This window comes from Chlorocebus sabaeus, chromosome 8 (assembly GCF_047675955.1).
Source record: "Chlorocebus sabaeus isolate Y175 chromosome 8, mChlSab1.0.hap1, whole genome shotgun sequence".
NCBI lineage: Eukaryota > Metazoa > Chordata > Mammalia > Primates > Cercopithecidae > Chlorocebus > Chlorocebus sabaeus.
This window is the reverse complement of record NC_132911.1, coordinates 10,615,205-10,639,265: the sequence shown is the minus strand read 5'-3', so window position 1 is coordinate 10,639,265 and position 24,061 is coordinate 10,615,205. Positions and strand designations below refer to the sequence as shown.

The 24,061-nt window shown below is 37.3% G+C and overlaps 1 protein-coding gene across 1 annotated transcript in view; it reads left to right on the top strand.

The window, feature by feature from the left end:
- The window catches only part of TNKS (tankyrase), a 224,016-nt gene that overhangs the window by 1,212 nt on the left and 198,743 nt on the right, over window positions 1–24,061 (top strand). The window lies entirely within an intron of this gene.

Below are 24,061 nucleotides of genomic sequence, written 5' to 3'. Positions count from 1 at the left end.
AAAGAAGTTTACAGTCTAGATGGGGAGACCAAAATATGCCAGTATGAAACAACTGGAGAACAATATTTGGATGCATTATATGATGACAGAAGAAATACAGGCTTTGATATTGTGGCCACTATTATTTGTTGTATAGCAGACCGTTTACCTTGTGTCAGTTGCCTCAGTTTTCTCATGGGCAAAAATCATAAAATGATGTTGTGCGAGCATTTGGTGAGAAGTATCTGGCACAAAGTTCTCCCTCAAAAACTGTGAATTTCTTACGCCCTGGACCTCACACTTGTCTTTTTTTTTTGCAAATAGTTGATGATTTTCTCTCAAAGACACCTAATAATATGTTTATAAAATAAAGAAAACTGTAAAAGAAAAAGGACTATAATCTGACTGCCTGGATACTTACTGTTGATATTTTAAACATATAGGTAATAATGTTATATACATTAGTAACATTATATTAGAAATACATATATTGTCCCAAATAGGACAGAAAAATACAAAATGAAAGGCATCACACGCTCACAAACATCAAAGGTAACACACCAAAGATAACTTCTGTTAAGTTTCTCTTATATTTCTAATATATATATATGTGTCACTTCTTCAGTTTGTTCTGTTAATAGTAAAACGTGCTGACCCACTGTAGTATTATTTATTTTTACCACACTTGGGAGATATGATTAACCATTTTACAGATGACAAAAGTGAAGCATATATAGATCTTTTAAATAAGTCCAGATTCACTCAGGAAATAGTAGAAATTGAGTTTGAATTCAGGTAGTTTGACTTTAGAGCTTGTGAAATCAAACTTAAACTGTCAGAACCCTGGATTAAGGTCACTTTTCATTTTTGTGAGTAATTGAAGTGTAGAGTTCCCGATTTTTGGGAGAAATAGTAATGGGGAGGGGCTTATATGCAAGACACTAGCTTTCACATGTTTTTTGTTGTAGCCCATACTTAGAAATACATTTTACATTGTCACATATGCAACTGAATCAAAAGCTTCTGGAAACAATACTTTCCCTTAATACATATGTTGCCCTCTGATAGTTTATATCTTATTTGATTTCATTTTTAGCAAATGCTGCTTGTGATCCATTAATGGGTCATGACCTGTGGTATAAGAAACACTTAAAGGAAATCATTATTAGGTCACTGGATTCATTCTTGATATACAGACACTACTTACTAGGAAGGCAGTGAATTGAATCATAAACAGACTTTTGTCTATTTGTTTGCTCAAGGGTCTTGCTTGTTTTAGATGAAATAGCATTTCTTTTTCTTTAGGCTAAATGAAAGGCCTAAGTCTGATTTTATAAATCAACAGAGGTGTCTACTTTTGCGTACTTTATTCCAAGTTTGACTATTTTAACAAATTGTTTCACCAATCAGGTTATTTCTCACCATCCCGCTTTATGAGTAATCACCAAGAAATGATAGTTGTACTTATGTGTATTAATGTATTTAGGATAAGTCACACAAAATAGTGCTTGTTTCTCAAATCACATGTCTTCTATTTGCCACAATAGTTACTTGTTATTCTGTTTCAGAGTTTTACGTACATCCAGATTAGCTAGAAGGTAAACAATAAAACAGTACCGTAATTATGTTGTAGTTATGAGAACCTAACCTTGAATCGACTTTTTAAGAAAATTTTTAGCTCAGTTGTGGAAAACACAATAATAAAATTCTCAATGATAGGAAAACATAATATACTGTAGTCAGTTTGCAACACTTCCGTGATTGAATGCATAACATTAAAGTTTTATTAAACTTTAGTCTTCTTTATCATGTATAGACTGAGAAATGAAAAGAATTATCAGTGACCAGTTATTATGATAGTAATTGAATTGTCATGGAATAGCTGTTTTAAAAATGAGAAATTGGTACAATCCCTTGAATGAAAAAATTTAAAAATTACGGTTTATTTGTTCCAGAAATATTTTAGTGTACTTAGATGATTGGATGTTAAATACTGACACAATTGTGTAATGGCAAGCATTCTGTAAGCCTTATGGAGCTTACAGTCTAGTGGGGAAGCATAAACAACAACAACAAAAACCTGCAAAGTATCTAGTGTCTAATCTAGAGTGACAGGAAACATACATTATACTGTCTGTCCCAGTATGTAATAGGAGCTCTTATCCTTGTTTTAGAGCAGTTAAGGAAGTCCTTCTAGGTAGATTTTTTTTTAAAGCAGGTATTAAAAGGGTGAGCCCAAGCTAGCCAAGCAAAGGTTGGAAGGGATGATGTTAACTCATGCTTTTGTTTCTATTTAAAAATGAGTTTATAGTTCTGTGGAATGAAATGAAACAATTTTGTTTTCTTTCCAACTTTTAGGTTCAGGGGTTATATGTGCAGGTTTGTTAAATGGTTACATTGCAAGTCTTGGGGGCTTTGGTGTACAGTTTATTTCATCACCTAGGCAATGAGCATAGTACCAGATAGGTAGTTTTTTGATTTTCGGCCTCCCCCCACCCTCTACCTTCCACCCTCAAGTAAGCCCCAGTGTGTATCATTCCCTTGTCTGTGGCCGTGTGTGCTCAAGGGTTCGCTCCCACTTATTTAAGTGAGAGCATGTGGCATTTGGAAATCATTTGTAAAGATCTCAGATGTGGTATGAAACCATGTTTAAATCCCTATCACTTTATTTATATTACGTTAAGAATAACCATATTTTTTCCAGCAGGAAAATTAGGAACCCTTTCTATCCTATCTTGGATTGTGATAATTTGTTTCGAATATGGTTTAGAGACTGTGTTAGTAATGGAATCATCCTATCCGCAATTAAGACAAAATCTTGTTTACATTGTTGATACAGGTTCTCAAAATACCATTTTTGTTGTCTTCTTAAGATGGCTTTGTAAAGATGATCCATTCTTTTATTGTTGACTAGAATTTATATGAGACTTTTTCTTCCACAGATATGGTCCTTGACCCTGATTTTCTATTGTTTGAAGTACAGCAGTCAAAAGAGTTTTATAAATAGTACCAATTGAGAGTGATACCTCCTTAGTCTGGTATCTAGTAGTGACATTTTTGTTAAAGGACCCATATATTCTGATGAGTTCTCTTTTTATAGAAATGTTCAAATGAGGTCTTTTTTCTTTTTTTTTTTTCTGAAGGCTTTAGTAAAACATTAAATTCTGAGATTTTATAGTATTTACATGAAATCGAAGAAATCTTGAAATGGGCTTCCTGTTAACATATACTACTTGGATTATGATAGGTAATGTGAGGTATTTTAAAATCAAAACCAGTTTTTTTTTTTTTTTATGGTATCCACTACCATACATATTTAACAATACAGAGATTTTTCAACTCATTCCTGACTCTTCTCTGGATTTTTCAGCATGGCCATGCTTGTCTGTTTTGTTTTTGTTTTTTTCCTCACCTTTGTACAAATGTTGTTCCTGTTAAAAGTCACCATATACTCTAAATTGTTGCCTATCAGTGGGTAATAAAATGAGTCAGAATGCTTCAGTCTTAGAGTGGGAATTATCTTACACTTTTCGTTGCCTGGCAAGATCCTTAATATTACTTGTAAGCAAATGCCCTGTCTCAAGATTTAAGAAGGGTCTAATTTGGTAATAGAAGAAAGGGACCTAGTTTCATAAATATCTTCCCAGACTTAAAATTGTTGATTATAAACTGGATTACATTTTACTTAGTGTTTTCTTAAAACCTTACACTTTTCTTAAGGTACCTCTTTAAAAAAAAAAGTTTAGAGAGAACTTTTAGTTAGAAAGATGTGCAAAGTGTCTATATCTTTCTTTTACCTCAATGTACTACTCTTTGGAAGCAAATGATTTAAAGAACAAATTAGCTATTTGTAAGATGATATGTAAATTTATTGCTAATAGCAAAAAAATTGGTAACAAGCCAACTGTTCAACAATAGAGAAATGCTTACATAAATTATAATACTGTATAATTTCTATTACATGTGTATTCCTACATATATGTTCTTTTATCCATCAATCATCTTTTTATTAAAGCATATCAGTGTAAATGGTAGGCATCTGTGCAGCTTCTCTAAATATGCTAATATGCATATCATTAAGTTCAGTATTTTTGTAAAGATTTATCTTTTAGTGTGAAATCTGCAAATCTTAAGTGTACATTCACTGAGTGTTGACAAATGCAGATACCTGTGTAACTCAAATTATAACTTTCCTTATAGAAACTTCAGAAAGTTCCCTCATACCCCTTATCTCAATCCTGTCACTATCCCTTTTCCCTCAGGCAGCCACCGTTCTGACGTTTTTTCCACTCTAGAATAAGAGTTGCCTGTTTTAGAATTTCATATAAATGCAGTCGTACGGTATTTACTCTTCCTGTAAGACTTATTTTGCTCAGCCTAATGTTCTTGATTTTGTAACATGTATCAGTAGTTCCTTTTTACTGCTGAGTAGATTTCATTATATGAATAGTCTGCAGTTTGTGTATTCCTTCCTCAGTTGATAGACCCTTAAGCTGATTCCAGTTTTGGCTGTTATGAATAAAGCTGCAGTGAACATCCTTATGAAATCCTTTTTGTGGACATGGATTTTCTTTCTCTTGGGCAAATACCTAGTATTAGAATCTCTGGGTCTTAGGGTAGGTAAATGTCCAGTTTTATAAGAAACTGCCAACACCTTTTTTTCCCAAAGTATATGTACCATTTTACATTCCCATCAACAATTTTTGATGGTGGTGGTTTGATTTTGCTCTTGTTGCCCAGGCTGGCGTACAACGGTGTGATCTCAGCTCACTGCAACCTGTGCCTCCCGGGTGCAAGCTATTCTCCTGCCTCAGCCTCCCGAGTAGCTTAGATTACAGGCACCCACCACCACACCCAGCTAATTTTTGTATTTTTATGAGATACGGGGTTTCACCATGTTGAAAAGGCTGGTCACGAACTCCTTACCTCAGGTGATCCATCCACCTCAGCCTCCCAAAGTGCCGGGATGACAGGTGTGAGCCACCTCGCCTGGCCTTATATATCTTTTATGAAGTTTTATTCTTTTTTTTTTTTTTTTTACTGGACACACTTCAGTTTTATTGGGTTATCTTTTATTATTGAGTTTAAGAGTACTTTATATGTTATGCATACTAGTGCTTTGTGGGATAAATATGCTAATATTTCCTCCGAGGCTATGGATTACTGATTAATTTTCTTAATGAGAGTCATTTGAACAGAAGTTTTAAATTTAATTTATTTATTTTATGATTATTGCTTTCTCTGACCTATCACCTGCATAAGAACTTTTATCTGGCCCCAAGTTATAGAAATTTTCATGCGTATCCTATGAAAATCTTTATGATTGGCCACACGGTGGCTCACGCCTGTAATCCCAATACTCTGGGAGGCCGAGAGGGGGGGATTACGAGGTCAGGAGATCGAGGTAATCCTGGCTAACACGGTGAAACCCCGTCTCTGCTAAAAATACAAAAAAATTTAGCCGGGCGTGGTGGCAGGTGCCTGTAGTCCCAGCTGCTCGGGAGACTGAGGCGAGAGAATGGCATGAACCCGGGAGGCGGAGCTTGCAGTGAGTGGAGATCGCGCCACTGCACTCCAGCCTGGGCCACAGAACGAGACTCTGTCTCAAAAAAAAAAAAAAAAAAAGGCCGGGCGCGGTGGCTCAAGCCTGTAATCCCAGCACTTTGGGAGGCCGAGACGGGCGGATCACGAGGTCAGGAGATCGAGACCATCCTGGCTAACCTGGTGAAACCCCGTCTCTACTAAAAAAATACAAAAAACTAGCCGGGCGAGGTGGCGGGCGCCTGTAGTCCCAGCTACTTAGGAGGCTGAGGCAGGAGAATGGCGTGAACCCGGGAGGCGGAGCTTGCAGTGAGCCGAGATCCGGCCACTGCTCTCCAGCCTGGGCGACAGCGAGACTCCGTCTCAGAAAAGAAAAAAAAAAAAAAAGAAAAGAAAAAGAAAATCTTTATGACTTTTAGCTACATTGTATCACATGTGACTATATCCACTTCAGTATTCTTATGCTGTGCGTGGTAGTTTTCTGTTCATTTACCTTCAGTCTGTCTTTATATTTAAAGTGTGTCTATTACAGACAGTATACATCTGAGTGTTGCTTTTTTAGACATTCTGACAATCTGTTTTAATCTACCTCATTAACTAATATTGATACTTCCAATTCAATCTAAGAACTATAGGGTTTTTACTTACCTCTTGTATGTTGTATCTGGCCATCATTTCTTCCATACTTGACAACTTTTGGTTCTCAAGGACCTGCTAAGAGCTCTTAATGTTGAAGGTCTGATAAGAATGGGAGTTTCTTTCCCTTAGCCTTTTTTTTTTCCTAGATAGGCAAAGGATTTTTTTTTTTTCTCTTCCATTAAAGACCAGATATTCTACTACGTATGTCTTGGTGTTTGTTTCTCTAGATATATTTTCTCAGGTATGTGGTATGCCTTTTCTTTACATAGTTTCAGATATTTTATTTCAGAAAAGTTCTCAAATTATACTTTTTATTATTCTTTTCTTTTTATGTATATTGAAACTTTGCCTCTCTTCTAAATTTGTTACTTGCTCCATTTCTTTAATGTGATAAGATATATGTAAAATTTACCATTTTAACCATTTTAAGTGTACAATTTAGTGGCATTAAGTTCTTTCGCCATGTTATGCAGCCATCACCATTGTCCATTTCCAGAACATTTTTTGTCATCTTAAATAAGCTCTTGTACCCATTAAACTATAACTGTCTGTCTGTCCCCAACCCCTGATAACTGTCACTTTCTTTTGAATCCTATTAAAAACAAAATCTTCTTTTTTTATTAACTTTTTTTTCTCCTTTCATCTTCTATTTTTCTTAAGGCAGGAGTTGGAAACTTTCTGTAAATGGCCAGATAGTAAATATGTTAGGCTTTGTATCTATATGGTCCCTCTCATAGCTGCTCAGTTTTGCTTTTATACTGTGAAAGTATCCAGAGACTATATGTAAATGAATGAGTGTGATTGTGTTCCAGTAAAATTTTATTTATGAGAATAGGTGATGGGCCAGATTTGGTGTATGGGTTGTAGTTTGCTGATCTCTGTTATAAGGTATCATCTGTGGCATTTTTTTCCATTTTGTATTCTTTCTTGTTTAGTCTTTTCTTCTTGAAATTATTTTTTCTTTTATTTTGAATTATTTTCTGAACTCCTTTTATTTCTAACTTAGGCATATGCTATACTTTCATGTCTTGTGTATCATTCTCAATATTCTCTTTTAACTAGTGTTAAAATAATTGATTATAATTTTGTCTGTTTTGTGGGCATTTTTTTTCTATTAGGTATTAATAGTGGGGAAGTTATTCTCCAAATTCTTCTTGTAAGAATTTTGTATGTATTTTACGTCAGTTTCTTTCATTGCTCATTTTTACAGAAATTAATTACTAAATAATGTCAAGGATAAAAATAAAGGTCTGAGATAGTTAAGGTAATCCCCCTTGTCCCTTTTTCTTGTGTTGGACATGCTGCTCTGGCCTAGAATAGATCAAGTCTTTCAGTAAGGTCTGCAGGATCATCTTTTACAGTGGTAGCATTTAAATTATGAAACATCATAAATTTATACCTCCGTTTATATAACCTATGAGACATTTTCTCAGGAACCTTAACCGGAGACATTGTGCTAAGGGCATTTTATAGATAAAGTCTCTTCCTGATAATCTATTTACTCTTTTTGGTAAGTGTAGTCCGGTCACCTGTAAAGCTTTCCCTACCCCACCAATGAATTGAATAGGTTACAGGCCAGGTGTTCTTTCTTGACGTGAAGTGATTCTTTGACAGTTAAGAGGCCAGAGAAGTACATCGGGAGGATAGGAGGCATATCATCAAAGGTCGAGTTGTGAGCATAAATATGTTAAAAAAATATCTCAAGCTTAGAATCCAGAAGAAGAGTAATCAAGGAATGTGAATAATTCTGAGAAAATAAATTTTATTTTAATGTTAGGTTTGGTTTTGGAAAGGAATAAACATGAGCTGTGTGATATCATGAGGGGGAAAGCACTATATAGTAGTTTAGTCTTTAATACATTTAACAGCCTCCTTTTGTGTCATAGACAAGGAATCTTTGGGTAGCTTACTATAAAATATTGCAGTAGATGGCTGGGCGTGGTGGCACACGCCTGTTATCCCAGCACTTTGGGAGGCCAAGGCGGGTGGATCACGAGATCAGGAGATCCAGACCATCCTGGCTAACATGGTGAAACCCCGTCTCTTCTAAAAATACAAAAAAAAATTAGCCGGGCGTGGTGGTGGTGCCTGTAGTCCCAGCTACTCGTGGGAGTAGCTGAGGCAGGAGAGTGGCCTGAACCCAGGAGGCGGAGCTTGCAGTGAGCCGAGATCGCGCCACTGCATTCCAGTCTGGGCGACACAGTGAGACTCCGTCTCAAAAAAAAAAAAAAAAAAATTGCAGAAGATAAAAATTGAAGGGACAGTGCTTCTTAAATTTTTATTTTTCCCCATGTCATTGTCCTTGAAGCTACTTTGGCTTATGTTTATTCTTCTGATAGCTAAGTTTTGGTTTAACCCTGCTCTTAAGGCACCTAATACCATGCATCATTAATAGATATTTATAGTAAGAATTCAGTAGGATTAGTTAAGATGAGTTGGAGTCTGAGGGTTAGGTGAAACCTCCCTTTACGGGGCTTAGTAAAACAAATGAAACATACACGAGAAAGAAACATTCAGAAATGAACTTTTAGTTTATTGGTGAATAAAAAGTATTATATCTGTAAGAAAAATTGAGTAGGGTGGGTTTCCTAGGGATTTCTACTAAAGTCTGGGAGCTCGGGATAACTCTGGGGCTCATTAAAAAAAATCACTTTGATTTCGAGTAATTGAAGGAAGTTTTAGGTGTTTTGTTTTTGTCTGCCCATTGTTTTTCTTTTAAGGCTTCATCAGATGTTTAAGTTTGCTTTCCCCACAGCGAGTTACTGAGTTCTTTTCTCGAAACTTGTTTTGCCAGTTTGTTCAAGTATCTTTATAGAATTAAAACAGTGTGAGCTTAAACTTTTTCTTTTTAAGCTGTTTTTTGGAGTGTGTCAGCTCCCCATTCAATTTAGACAAGTTATTTATTTATTTATGTATTTTGGTTTTGGAAAAGGGAAAATAACGTGATGTAAAATTTTTTCTCTATCCCTTTTGCGTTTTCAGTATAAACTAAACTGGTAGTAGGTGGCAGATGTTTGGGCTTGTATATTTTTTCTTCTGTGGTAGATTTAAAGGGAAGAAGCGTTTGGTAATTAACAGATGATTTCCATGAACTGCAAGTCCAAACTGAACAAAATTTGTTTTGAATTTACTGATTGACTCAAGAAACCTTAAAGCTATAGTCTCTGTGTCATTAGTTCAAAAATAAACTAATCCAGCTGGGCGCGGTGGCTCACACCTGTAATCCCAGCACTTTGGGAGGCCAAGGTGGGCGGCTCACAAGGTTGGGAGATCGAGACCATCCTGGCTAGGACGGTGAAACCCGGCCTCTACTAAAAATACAAAAAAAAATTAGCCAGGCGTGGTGGCGGGTGCCTGTAGTCCCAGCTGCTGAGGAGGCTAAGGCGGGAGAATGGAGTGAACCCGGGAGGCGGAACTTATAGTGAGCCGAGATCGTGCCAGCTCTCTCCAGCCTGGGCTCGAGACTGTCTCAAAATAAATAAATAAATAAACAGCCTGGGCTCGAGACTGTCTCAAAATAAATAAATAAATAAATAAAATAAAATAAAGTAAAAATAAACTAAACCTCCTGATGCCTTGTTAAAGTGTGTGTATACACACTTTTTTGTGTCTACATATATATAACATATATGTCAAATTATATATAGTTGACATATAATATATACAGTAAGAAGACATTGAAAAGTTCTGATGCCCTCATTCTGATAATATTTATCAACCATAGAAACCATTTTGACATTCTCATCAGTCCTGTTAATAAGATGTACAGGTTTCCTTTTCCAAATGCTTGGGCTATTCTCATGTTGACTGGAAATTTGGTATTTTTGAAAGAAATTACATAGAATTACACTTAATACATCTGAACTGTTTTTTTCCTAATGTCTTTAGGTGCCAGCTTATGTTTTTCCTCTTTGTTCTTTTTTTTTTTTTTTTTAGACGGAGTCTCGCTCTGTCGCCCAGGCTGGAGTGCAGTGGCGCAATCTCGGCTCACTGCAAGCTCCGCCTCCCGGGTTCACGCCATTCTCCTGCCTCAGCCTCCGGAGTAGCTGGGACTACAGGCGCCCATCACCACGCCCGACTAATTTTTTTTGTGCTTTTAGTAGACACGGGGTTTCACCATGTTAGCCAGGATGGTCTCCATATACTAACCTCATGATCCGCCCGTCTCGGCCTCCCAAAGTGCTGGGATTAGAGGCCTGAGCCACCTCGCCTGGCCGGGAAAATATTCTTATTTGGAAAAAGAAAACTTTTTGGATAAATTTTTGAAACTTTGAACAAGCTATCAAAAGTTGTCTGCCTGTTCCTTCTCCCCAGCCCCAAAATACACAAACTTAACAATAGAAAAATATAACTGTTATCCTATGTTAATTTTATGAAAGCAGATAAATATGGGGTATTGAATAACTTCATTATTTAATTCAATGACTTGCTTGTTTTAGGTGCTCTGTAAGTATTTGAACAAGTAAACTTTTTGAGTTTACACTTCTGATTTCTGATCTTCTGACATTCTTAAGTACATAAATAATAATCCTTGTGTATTAGTCCATCCAGTCTTTTATCAGAGTCCAAGGTCACATAACTAACTTTTAAGTAATGGTGCCAGATTTAACCCAATCTGGTTGTCCTAAAACCAGTTGGTCTGTGCTACTCAAATGGAAAGTTGGTAGCAATGAGAAATAAAATCTGTATTTTGTGTCATTTTGTAATTTGATGATTTTTATTGCTTTCTCAAGTTGGTTTTCTGATAAAAGTTAATTTTACAAATTTTTTAAAGTACATTAAAAAGTAGTCCATCATCTTCCTACCCCAAGGCAGCTACTCGTGATTTTGACATATTCCCTCCAGTCCTTCTCTTAGGCATTTAAAGTAAAACTTTTTTGCAAGTATGGTATTGGAACATTTGCAATTACTAGAATGTTGGGACTATCTGATCTTTTGTTCAATTAATTGTTTTTATAAACATAAAAAGTCTGATTGGAAGTAATCTTTGAAGAGCCTCATAACTAAATAGAAGAAGGAAGGATATTTTAGCAGCTACTTTTTGTTTTTTTTTTGAGTCGGAGTCTCACACAGGCTGCAGTGCAGTGACGCGATCTCGGCTCACTGCAAGCTCCGCCTCCCGGGTTCACGCCATTCTGCGTCAGCCTCCCGAGTAGCTGGGACTACAGGCGCCCGCCACCGCGCCCGGCTAAGTTTTTTTTGTTTTTAGTAGAGATGGGGTTTCACTGGGTTAGCCGGGATGGTCTCGTTCTCCTGATCTTGTGATCTGCCTACCTCGGCCTCCCAAAGTGCTGGGATTACAGGCGTGAGCCACCGCGCCAGGCCAGCAACTACTTTCTTTAAAATACTATCTAGAGTTGTTAGAAAATCTTGTAGATAAATTTTGCTGTGTGTTTTGGACTCATGGAAGAAGTTAAAAATTTTTTGAACAGTGAGTGAAACATATTGGAGTCACAACAGTTTGAAAGTATATAATGCCACTGAACTCTACTTTTAAAAATGGTTATGATGGCCGGGCACGGTGGCTCACGCCTGTAATCCCAGCACTTTGGGAGGCCGAGGAGGGTGGATCACAAGGTCAGGAGATTGAGACCATCCCGGCTAACACGGTGAAACCCCCTCTCTACTAAAAATAAAAAAAATTAGCCAGGCGTGGTACGGGCGCCTGTAGTCCCAGCTACTCGGGAGGCTGAGGCAGGAGAATGGCGTGAACCCGGGAGGCGGAGCTTGCAGTGAGCCGAGATCGCGCCACTGCACTCCAGCCTGGGCGACAGAGCGAGACTCCGTCTCAAAAAATAAAAATAAAATAAAAAAATAAAAATGGTTTTGATGGCAAATTTTATATTATGTATATTTTACCACATTTAAGCGAAAAAAATGGGGGTATCAGTGGACATTTTAGTCTCTCTCTTGTCCTGAAGAGTTTCTTAATGTTACCAACACGAAATATGGAAAATAGTATATTTAATAGACTGAATCTCAGCAATTATGTTGAGGACATTCTTTTCATCTTAGCTGTTGATTCACATTTTTTGAGAGTGACTGTAGACATTCTCTGGCAGTATGAAACACAATGTTAATGAAGCGTTTATGGAAATTCAAGCAAGCTGCATGCAACTTGTTTAATTAACAGTCACTGGGGCAATTCCATGGTGTATTTTTCCCCCTTGGTTTGTTTCTCAGGGATCTGGCTTGAGCTCTAAGGTTTTAGAGTAGTTCAGTAACAGCTTGAGAAATACGAGCAAGATTATGAGAATGGAATATTTCCTGCCCTTAAGAAAGCTTATAGTAAAAATGCAGTGTTTCTCAAACTTTTTGGCCTCAGCGCTCTTTTACGTTCTTAAAAATAATTGAAGTAACTTTTGTTTATGTGGGATGTGTCTATGGAGACTTACCATATTAAAAATTTAAAACCAATATAATACTAGAAATTAAAAAAATAAAATGATAAACTCCATTATCTGTAAATATACGTGTAAACATCATTCTTAATGAAAAAGAAAAAACTATTTTCTAAAGCAAATAATGAGAAGAGGCATTATTTTACACTTTGCAAGTCCCTTTAATGTCTGACTTAATAGGAGATAGCTAATTCTCATCTGCTTCTACCTGCCAAACGTGGTATATTGTTTGGGTTAGAGTATATGAAGAAAATCCTGCTTCAAACAGAAAATGCTGTTGGAAAAGGAAGAAATATTTTAATAACGTTGTCATAATTTTGCATTTTTTCTCTTTGATTCTACACCCACACTTGATAAGTAGTAGTTTCCTAAGGGGTAAGTGCAGTGTAGAATCTGAAGCCAAATCAGTGAATTTTTTTATACTTCTGCTATGTTAGAATTCATTGTTAGAATCCAGAAATAGGTATACCTGTGCTTGATCATTTAGAAAATACTGGGTTTTGAAGCTATGCAGATATTCCAAATGTGGACACATTTTTACTTTGTAATAATAATAAGCATAATTGTTAATATTACCACCAATCTCATCAGAAAAGTATTTTAGAATTGGGAAACTGTTCAGCTTATAGTGACAGTTGCAAGTGTTACAGAATTCTAATATTTCCTTGAAAGCTCAGATTTTATCATTGGGAACAAATACCATTTGGTTTCCTAAAATATTCTAATAATTCCTGTCATCACACCCTGAACAACATCAGCTATTACCATAGTTTCTTAGTGGGGACATAGCTCCGTAGCATGTACAAATCTTAAGTGCATAGGGAGTTGAGGTTTTACAAAGTGGATACACCTGGGTAACTAGCGCCCTGCTCAAGAATCAGAACATAAGCTCCTGTCGTATGTCTTTTGAGTCATTACCCCTCTGCCACTCAGATTTTTGTCTGTTTTGAACTTGTGATAAATGATACTATATAGTCAGTACTATTTTGTGGGAGATTCATCTATCTTATGTAGTTGTTGTTTGTTCATTTCCATTGTTTATATAATTCTATTGTGTGAATATACCACTACTTACCCATTCTACTGTTGAGTATTTGGGTGGTTTTTATGTGTGTTCTATATGAATAGTGCTTCTATGAACATTTTTGTACATGTCTCTAAACGTCAACATTGAAAACATTTTAGTTGTTTGATAAAACCAATACTTAGTAAATTTGCATTTCTTAGGTCACTGTTTTACTTTTAAAAGGCAATTGGCATTTACTTTTTGGCATTGTATCTCTTCCTGTTCTTTTTTTCTTTTGCCTTTTGGTGTCTTTGTTATCTGTGCTTTGTTAAAGTCATTGCGAATATTTTCCTGGCTTGTTTTAAAATTTTATCTGTAAGCTTTTGAAATCTATTGCCTTAAAAAGCATTTTTTTAATCTATAAACTTTTCAAATCTGTTGCCTTAAATTTTTTTTGTTTGTTTTCTTCTATTGCTTCTTCTATCCTGAAATCATGCAACTGTCCACTTAATTTTGTTATGGTTTCATTTTGACATTGTACACCTTGATCTATTTTAAATTTATTTTGCGATACATTTAGAGGTAAATATTTTAAAAATTGTTCTTTTCTAAGCAGGTGCCAGATTTTTTTTGAACCATTTATTGAATAATAAATACAGGCTGGGTGTGATGGCTCACTTGTAATCCCAGCACTTTGGGAGTCCAGGGTGGGAGGTTCACTTGAGCCCAGGAGTTTGAGACCACCCTGGGCAATAAAGCGAGATCCCCGTCTCTACAAAAAAAATTAAAAAGCTAGCCAGATGTTGTGCTGTACCCCTACTGACTGTAATGGGGATAGCACCAGGTTCAAGAGGCCAAAAAAAAGACCCTGAGCCAATGAATGAAACATAATGTATCCTGGAGGCTAAAATACAGGGGAGAGATTCCAGTCGCAGTGGGCTGGGCAGAACCACCAGTCCATTGCTGGTGTGGTGGACAGAAATACCACATGGCCCAGTGGCATTAGGATGGGTAGAATAACCAACTGCTTGCAAAAAGCATTCAGTTAATATAGTATTTTCACTTAACAGCCTCCCCCAACAACCTCCACCTGGCAACCTTTAACCCAAAACGAAGGGCCTCAATCCTCAGTATGGCCCATGTTCCATTCCACAGGATGGACTTGGAGCTCAGATGTCCCTTGTAGATAAGAAATGGATCTCCAGGTTGACCACTCTCGGATTCCCTAGCTTGGAACTGTGACCACACATTCAGGTGCATCTGCCATACAGTGTCATTCTCAGGGTATGCTCAGGTCAGGTCATTGCTGTCAGATGCATCTACCGTATACCCAGTGTGTTGTAGCCCCGGCTACTAGGGAGGCTGAGGTGGGAGGATCACTTGAGTACTTGAGGAAGTCAAGGTTGAGGAAGTCAAGGTTGCAGTAAGCTATGATCATGCCACTGCACTCCAGCCTGGGCAGTAGAGCAAGACCCTGTCTCTTAAATAAATAAATACAAATCAACCATTCAAATAGAAGTAGATTTTCTTTTTAAAAAATTATATTCAGGGACATTTTGCTGCATTTTCATTTGATGTCTAGTTACTGTGATTCATTCACTGTCCTATGGTTAACCTTTGCCTCCCTACTGTGGCCTTCAGAGTAATCTCTACAACAAATTGTATGTTGAATTTAAGGAAGCTAGACCAAAAACTATCCGCAGAATTTCGAGAATCCTTGTAGCCTTTTTTCCCTTTTGGCTGCCAAGATTGATGTATATATAGGTATCTATCTATACTTAGCAGTTTTCTTAACCTGTATCTAAGTTCATATAGCAGAAATTTGAATTATGTTGCTTTGGTAATGGTCTTAGTCTTCACGCTGACATACGTAAAATAAAGGACTTGTAGTTTGTATATACTGTGTTGGTTTTGAGGGAAGATCTGCTTCTCTTCATGATTTCTGTGGCAGAAAGTTAGTTGATTCCAGTTTGGCTTTTTTTTTTTGCGACGGAGTCTCACTCTATCTAGGCTGGAGTGTAGTGGCGCAGTCTCGGCTCACTGCGAGCTCTGCCTCCTGGGTTCACGACATTCTCCTGCCTCAACCTCCCGAGTAGCTGGGACTACAGGCGCCCACCACCACACCCGGCTATTTTTTTATATTTTTAGTAGAGGTGGGGTTTCGCCGTGTTAGCCAGGGTGGTCTCGATCTCCTGACCTTGTGATCTGCCCACCTTGGCCTCCCAAAGTGCTGGGATTACAGGCATGAGCTATCGCGCCCGGCGATTCCATGTTGTTGCCATTTTTAATCTCTTCTTTCTTTCTCTCTGTTTGAACCATTCTGAACTTTTTTAGGTATTTGAATATAAAGAGTTTCTCACCTCTAGATTTACTGTGCCTTACTCTCTTTGGAACATTTATCCCTATCCTTTTGTCTGGTAAATTGCTTATTCCTCAGATCTTAGCTCGAAATATCACTTTATTAAGGAAGCTCTCTATTCCAGACCTGGTTTTCTTTGTAACCCTATATTGTAATTATTTGTTAGGGTGATTATTAGTCAGTGTTAAGTCTTGAGAGAGGATAGATTTGTACTGAGTTAATTCATGATATATAGACACATGCTCACACACTTATTACTGAATTCATTTTTGTCATGAATATTTTTAACCAGGATCTTTCTGTGTTCACTTTAGAGATTTTGCATATCTGAGATTATTTTAATTTCACTTTTACATGGAAATAAAGTTAGCTATATATGAAATTAAGTATCAAAATATCTTTATCTTTTCTCATAGTTAAGGTTGACTTCAGTCAACTGATTCTTTGTTTTTTGTTTTTAGCTGATTCGTTTTCTTTCTGAAAGACTATAGCCTTTGTTGTTGTTAGACTTTGTTACAAACTGTCGATGCTGTTTGGCACTCCATGACTATATTAATCTGAACTTTTACTTCTTCCTTTAATTATTGGAAGTCTTGTAATTATTTCTATAATATTTCCTCTCTTCCCATCCGCTGTCTCTCTTATGTTTTCTCTCAGGGAGTTGTCTTCTGTTTCATGTCACAAGTCTTTCCCTAATTCCTAGTTTTGGGACTATCACTATAGCAGATACATTTTCTCCATGAAATACAGTAAAACAGAAAACTTTGAAGAACTTTAGAAGATAGACCTGTACAAGAAAGTGAGTAGAATTAGAAGGTCATGTTGAGATGGGGCTGTTGTGCTATATACCCCTCTATAATTCTGAGGCTGCCTCCTGCACATCAGCCAAAATACAGGTGTCATTCAGAGTTTTAATTTAGCAAAATTGTGAATTACCGTGTTTAGTGGGCCTTTAGAGATACTCATAAGTGGCTGAACTGCTAGTGTTCAACTAGTGAATGGCAAGTCTGTTGGCCGGGAAAAACCTTTTTTTAAAACTCATAGCTATTGCATAAATATGTCATAGCTGAATTTTGTTTCATTGAAAGCAATATTTTCATTATTAAGAATTTTTGTTTTGCTTTTTATTTTGGATGAAAGTGGATTAATAATACTTAAGATAGGGAAAGTAATATTTATATTATATATATATAGCAAGCCATTCTCATATTTTAGATTCTAGTTTTTCCTAATGTTTCTAAAGATAATGATGAACAAGTCACATTTGTCACTAAGTGCCTTTTTATCTTTCCCAACTCAGCTTCTCTGATATCATTTATGTCAGGTATTAAAAGAAAAACCTTAGTCAAATTAAATTTAACAGTTTAATTGAACAAAGAATGATTCATGAATCAAGCAACCTCCAGAGCCAGAATAGGTTCAGAGTAATTCCAGGGCTGCCACATGGTCAGGTAACAATTACAGATAGAAAAGGTAAGTGATGTACAGAAGACAAAAAAGTAAGGTATAGAAGGAGCTTGATTGCTTACAGCTTATTGTTTGCCTTATTTGAACACAGTTCGAACATTTTGCTGCCTTTATCTGAATCTTCGTGATTGGGACAAGAGTAGGTTACATTCAGTTTACATATCCAGTTAGATGTATGTATGAAGAAACCTTTAGGCCTAACGTAAAATATATAAGGAGGCAACTTGAGGCCAAATTAAATTTAATTTAGGAAAATAGATATATATGAGAGAGTTCCATGAGTTATTTTTCTAGACAACCCCAAACTTAGTTTACAGTTACTTTATCTTTTGGGTGTAATGGGATATTTTTACACTTAAAAAGCATGGGAGATGTAATATAAATGTTCTCATTTGGTATATAAGTGTAGGTTAAAAGATTAATAGTTCAAGTGATATACAGTGGTTGTAATTTTGCTGACAGTCCAATTAGGGGGAAAATGACTTTAAGATGTGATTTTGCTGTCATAGATAAAAATATCAGTTTAAAATACTCCAAACACCTTAGATTTTTCTCTTTTATTCAATTTCAGAAGTCATAGTTGTCAGTTAAATGATTTAATATTGGCCATCGTTGTTCCGTGGAAGCTTTAATTTTAGGCAGGTTTAAAATGCTGAACATAAGGGAATGGGGAATAGATACCAGTGACCTTAAATTTGATATTGAAATATTTTTGAAAGGCCTTAATCACCTCTTTACTATTAGAATAAGAAAAATTGTTAAGTATATTGGGATTTGGCTGTGTGTTAGGAATTTGTGTTTCCTCACTGCCAGCACACCACATAGTATATTTTAAATTGCTTTGAATATGTAATATAATGTCATTATTTCTCATGAACTGTTTGGGGGAAAGAATGTGCTGAAATTTACACATTATATTACTTGATATAGTCGTTGGGGAAAAGCAGTTCATCAGGGTACTTCTTGTTGCTACCTGCTTTGCCTGACCCTTCCTCAACTGGCACCTCTAAAAATAGAGTTGCTTAAGCTAGAAACCTGAGAACCAGTCATCTTTGCTTTAAAACCTATCCGTTTCTTTCTTCTTTGACCCAGCTATACTTTCACTCTTTTTTTCCAACCCACTATCAATTCTTGCGCAGACTACTGCAGAATTTTTCTTGACTAGTCCCTCTGATTTTGCTCTTCACTTCAGTCTGTATTTCACATAGCTGACAGATGATCCTTTTAAGATTTAAATAGAATCAAGTAATTTCTCTAATAAATGGTTTCCCACGTACTTATAATGAAATCCAATCTTCTTACCCTTGACTTACAAAGCTGTTACAAATACTGTTGGTTATGTACCCCAATTTTCTTCTAATTCTTCACTAACAGATCTTAGATTTCGTTCAAAGCAGTAGTGTGTCCGGCTATAAAAGACTTGATTTTTTAGCCTTTTTTGTGTTTTTGGTAGCTGGACAGATGACAGATTTTTGGCCAGTGAACTATATATGAAAGTATCTGGAGATGTGATTTCTTCCTTAATAATAAAAACATCAAGAGAGAAAGCTCTCGCCTCCACGCCCCCAACCCTTTACTCACTCTCCCTTGTCTGAGAACCTAGATATGAGGCTTGGAGATACAGCACTCTTGTGACTGTGAGGTAACAAGCAAGTGGAGATGCTAAGAATGTCAGAGTGGAAAGATTCTAAGGAGCTCCTAATACCGTTGATAAACTGCTATGTGTGTTGGGATTGCCTTTGTCTTGACAAATTGTGTGAGACAAGTGAATCTCTCCATTTTCTTTTTTGTTTGTTTGTGTTTTTGAGACAGAGTCCCGCTCTGTCGCCCAGTCTGGAGTGCAGTGGAGTGCTCAGCTCACTGCAAGCTCCGCCACCCAGGTTCATGCCATTCTCCTGCCTCAGCCTCCCGAGTAGCTGGGACTACAGGGGTCCGCCACCTCGCCCGGCTAATTTTTTGTATTTTTAGTACAGACGGGGTTTCAGCGTGTTAGCCAGGATGGTCTCAATCTCCTGACCTCGTGATCCGCCCACCTCAGCCTCCCAAAGTGCTGGGATTACAGGTGTGAGCCACCGCACCCAGCCAATAATTTTTTAAGAGGAACAAGGTGGGTCAGCTCTACCCTACTAGATATCTAGACTTATTTTAAAGTTAAACTAACAAATAGACAAACCGACGAACCAAAAAGAAAAGGAAAAGTAAAAATTTTAACTCACACCATAGTTAGAAGTTAATTAAATATCTAAATGTGAAAGAATTATAATCTAGAAGAAATGTAGGACCAGTGTAGGAATCGGAAAGGTTTCCTTAAATTTTATATATAAAGCACAATCTATGTAGGAAAAGATTAATGTTTAGAATATGTAAAGAACGCCTACAGAATCATAAGAAAAAGACAAATAGCCCAAAGGAAAATGGCCAAGACAATGAACTGACAAGAGGTGAAATGTGAATACTTAGTAAACATAGGAACAGATGCTTATATCAATTTGCATGGGTTTAACTATGAGTATCTTAAAACTTCAGTGGACTTAAAGCCTAAGGACATTTATTTTATTTTATTTTATTTTTTTTTGAGACGGAGTCTCGCTCTGTCGCCCAGGCTGGAGTGCAGTGGCGCAATCTCGGCTCACTGCAAGCTCCGCCTCCCGGGTTCACGCCATTCTCCTACCTCAGCCTCCCCAGTAGCTGGGACTACAGGCGCCCGCCACTGCGCCCGGCTAATTTTTTTCTATTTTTTTTTTTAGTAGAGACGGGGTTTCACCATGGTCTCGATCTCCTGACCTTGTGATCCGCCCGCCTCGGCCTCCCAAAGTGCTGGGATTACAGGCGTGAGCCACCGCGCCCGGCCCAGGACATTTATTTTACTGCTTGATAAGAAGTGTAGAGGTAGGAAATTCAAGAGTTGGTTTCAGTTCTGTGAACATAGTAAGCGTTCTATGCCAGCTTAAAAAAATAATTCTCTTGAATTTTCTAACTGTTGGGAGGAAGGGGGAGAGGAGGAGAAAGGGCACTCTTCCTCCCACACCTTCTGTAGGAGGTGTAGAAGAGAGAAAAATATTTCCAGAAGCTTCTAGATTTTCCCATCTGTCCTCATTGCCAGTCACTGGCAGAGCAGAATGAAATTACCTGATTGGCTTAATTAGGATTCCTTCCCTGGACTGGGGAAGGGCTGGCTTTCTCTTAGTATATTATTTCCTGCCCAATTCCCAAGCAAAATTGAGTCTGAGCAAAATTGAGTCTTTCTGTTGGCCAGTGTATTAGTTCATTCTCACACTGCTATAAAGAACTACCAGAGACTGTGTAATTTATGATATAAATTTTATGAATAAAAGAGTTTTAATTGACTCATAGTTCTGTGGGCTGTACAGGAAACTTGGGTGGGAGGAGGCCTCAGGATATTTACAATAATGGCAGAGAGCAAAGGGGAAGCAAGCATGACTTACCATGGCGGGGCAGGAGAGCGACAGCAGAAAGAGGGAGGTGCCACCCCCCCCCCTTTTTTTTTTTTTTTTTGAGATGGAGTGTCGCTCTGTTGCCTAGGCTGGAGTACAGTGGGGTGATCTCGGCTCACTGCAAGCTCCATCTCCCGGTTGCCACCCACTTTTAAACCTCCGGATGTCATGAGAATTCACTCATGTGACAGCACTAGGGGGATGGTGCTAAACTATTAGAAACCACCCCCATGATCCAATCACCTCCTGCCAGGCCCCTCCTGCAATACATGGGGATTCCAATTCAAAATGAGATTTGGATAGGGACACAGAGCCAAACCATATCAGCCAGAAGGATGGCTTATGGTTATCAACCTTCCACTAATATAGATTGAACCATATGATATTGACAATAATAATGTGAATATATGAAATATATTCTAATCACATAGAATATGAAATATATAATATATAAATAACATGAAATGTATAAAATATAAATATATAAACACAAGTGTTTAAAAACACACATTGAAAAGTATATAATAAGCATGATAAAACAAACATTGAATTTATGTAATAGTATCTCTGGGGAAGCAAAGAGGGGACCCTATAGGATTGAGGGAGAGAGTTCAACTGTATTCATATATTTAATTTTCAACAGTAAAAAAGCAAATATCTGAACTGAAAAAAGTAAATGACAATGCATTTTTTTTTTTAACCTCTTTGTAAAGCTTATAAATGTGCACAGAATGGCCACAAGGATTTTGGTTGAAAATGAAAATTGATAGAGGGCAATTTGGCAACATGGGAATTTTAAATTTATACCCTCCGATGTAGTACTACTGCTTTGAGGCATTTATCTTAAATGGATAGGACAGATGTACAAGGAAATTTATTTTGACTTTTTTTTTTTTTAGTAATGGCAAAAATGTTTTAAAAATATTTTTATAATGGCTGTGTTAGTCCGTTCTTGCATTGCTATAAAGAACTGCCTGAGCCTGGGTAATTTATAAAGAAAAGAGGTTTAATTGACTCACTGACTCACAGTTCTTCAGGCTTGTGCAGGAAGCATGGCTGGGGAGGTCCCAGGAAATTTACAGTCATGGTGAGAGGTGAAGGGGAAGCAGGCATGTCTTATATAGCCAGGGAAGGAGGAAGAGGAGAGCAGGAGGAGGTGCTCCACACTTTTAAACAACCACATCTTGTGAGAACTTACTGTTACCAGAACAACAAGAGGGAAATCTGCCTCCATGATCCAGTCACCTCCCACCAGGCCCCTCTTCTAATACTGGGGATCACAATTTGACATGAGATTTCGGTGGGGCCACAAATCCAAACCATATTTTTCAGTCCCTGGCCCCTCTAAAATCTCATGTCCTTCTCACATTTCAAAATACAATCATGCCTTCCTAACAGTCCCCAATAGTCTTAACTCATTCCAGCATTAACTCAAAAGTCTACAGTTCAAAGCAAAGCAAGTCCCTTCTGCCTGTAAAATCAAAGCCAGTTAGTTTCAGGATACAATGGGTGTACAGGCATTGGCTAAATACTCACATTCCAAAAGGGAGAAATCAACCAAAACAAAGGGCCTGCAGGCTCCATGAAAGTCCGAAACCCAGCAGGGCAGTCATTACATCTTAAAGTTCCAAAATATGTCCCTTGACTCCATGTCTCACATCTAGGCCACACCAATGCAAGGGGTCGGCTCCCAAGGCCTTGGGCAGCTCCAGCCCTGTGGCTCTGCAGGACTCAGCTCCGATGGCTGCTCTCAAGGGCTGGTGCTGATTAGGGAAATGGAAGTTTGCACTCAGGCTTTATTCAGATCCATAGAGAAGGAGAATAATTCAACCTTTCTGGGTCAGGACAGCACTTATGGCCCAGTGGAAGAGTAGCGCTGTGATGGTAGGGGGAAGGAAGTTGAAGTCAGAGAATTAAAACCTAACATCCGTAAAGTTCTGCAGGTATTTAAAAAACAAAACCAAGAACCCTGGTGAGATGCTGACAATTTACTTGAGCATGTACCCTGTGCTTTTACTGATCTAATTACTAATACAAAATTGACCTTTTCACCTAAAATTATCAGCTTAATTTGAAGGATATTTTCCATGGAAACCTCATTCTGACTTTATGATACATATCTGTAGAAATGTATGCTTTACTTTGCAGACTTTTTCTTAGAGCCTGCTTTTCTGGAATGAATGAATTTCTGTAGATAGCATGGAACATATCTCTTGAGATAAATTTCTTTTTTCCCCCTTACTCTTTTCCGTGTGGTTTTTATTTGTTTGATGTATGCACACAATGGAGGAAGATGTGACGCTTTTACTGTCTTTTATTTTTATTTAAGATGCCATTTTTCTAACAATATTACACAGTCATAGTAGAGGTAGTGATACCTAATACAATTTAAAGTGGGAAAGAATCAGTAATTAAGATTCTAGCTTGTGAAGATAAAAATGCTAATGTATTTGCAGTTTCCTTTTATAACCCGTTGCAATTTAGTTTGTAATTCTACCACTGTACTAAAACTGTTTAAAATTACCAGTGGCCATTTTTTTCTTCTCCATTGATCTCATTAAATCCTCATGATACTGGACTTTGCGTAATGTTGTTGTTCCTTGACTTCCATGATGTTGTACTTTCTTAATATTTCTTACCTTTCTAAGTGTTTGCCTCATCCTTAGACTGCTTGAGACTCTGGCTCCCCCAAACTCCCATTTTTGTCTGAAAACTGATACTTCTTATAAAATTCTGGTTTTATATTGCCAAGTGCTTATATTCCCACTCATTTGCCGTATTGTTTCCTCAAACTCAATGAATCCAAGCTTGAATTGTTTCAGTTCACCACCCATTTCATATTGTTTGACCAGTAGCCCCAAGAATAGATATTTTGGCATCATCTTTAGTTCTTCCTTTTCAAAATTCCCTTTGACCAAGCATTCACCACGTATTTCTCATACCCATACATTCACCCCCAATTTCCCTAATATAGTGCTGTGTGTTGTGATTTGTCTTAGATTCGGTTATTGGCAGTATTTATTTATTTATTTATTTTTATTTTATTTTATGGTATTTTATTTTATTTTACTGAGATGCAGTCTCGCACTATTGCCCTGGCTGGAGTGCAGTGGTGTGATCTCAGCTCACTGCCACCTCTGCCTCCCAGGTTCAAGTGATTCTCGTGCCTCAACCTCCCAAGTAACTGGGATTACAGACGCCTGCCACCACATCT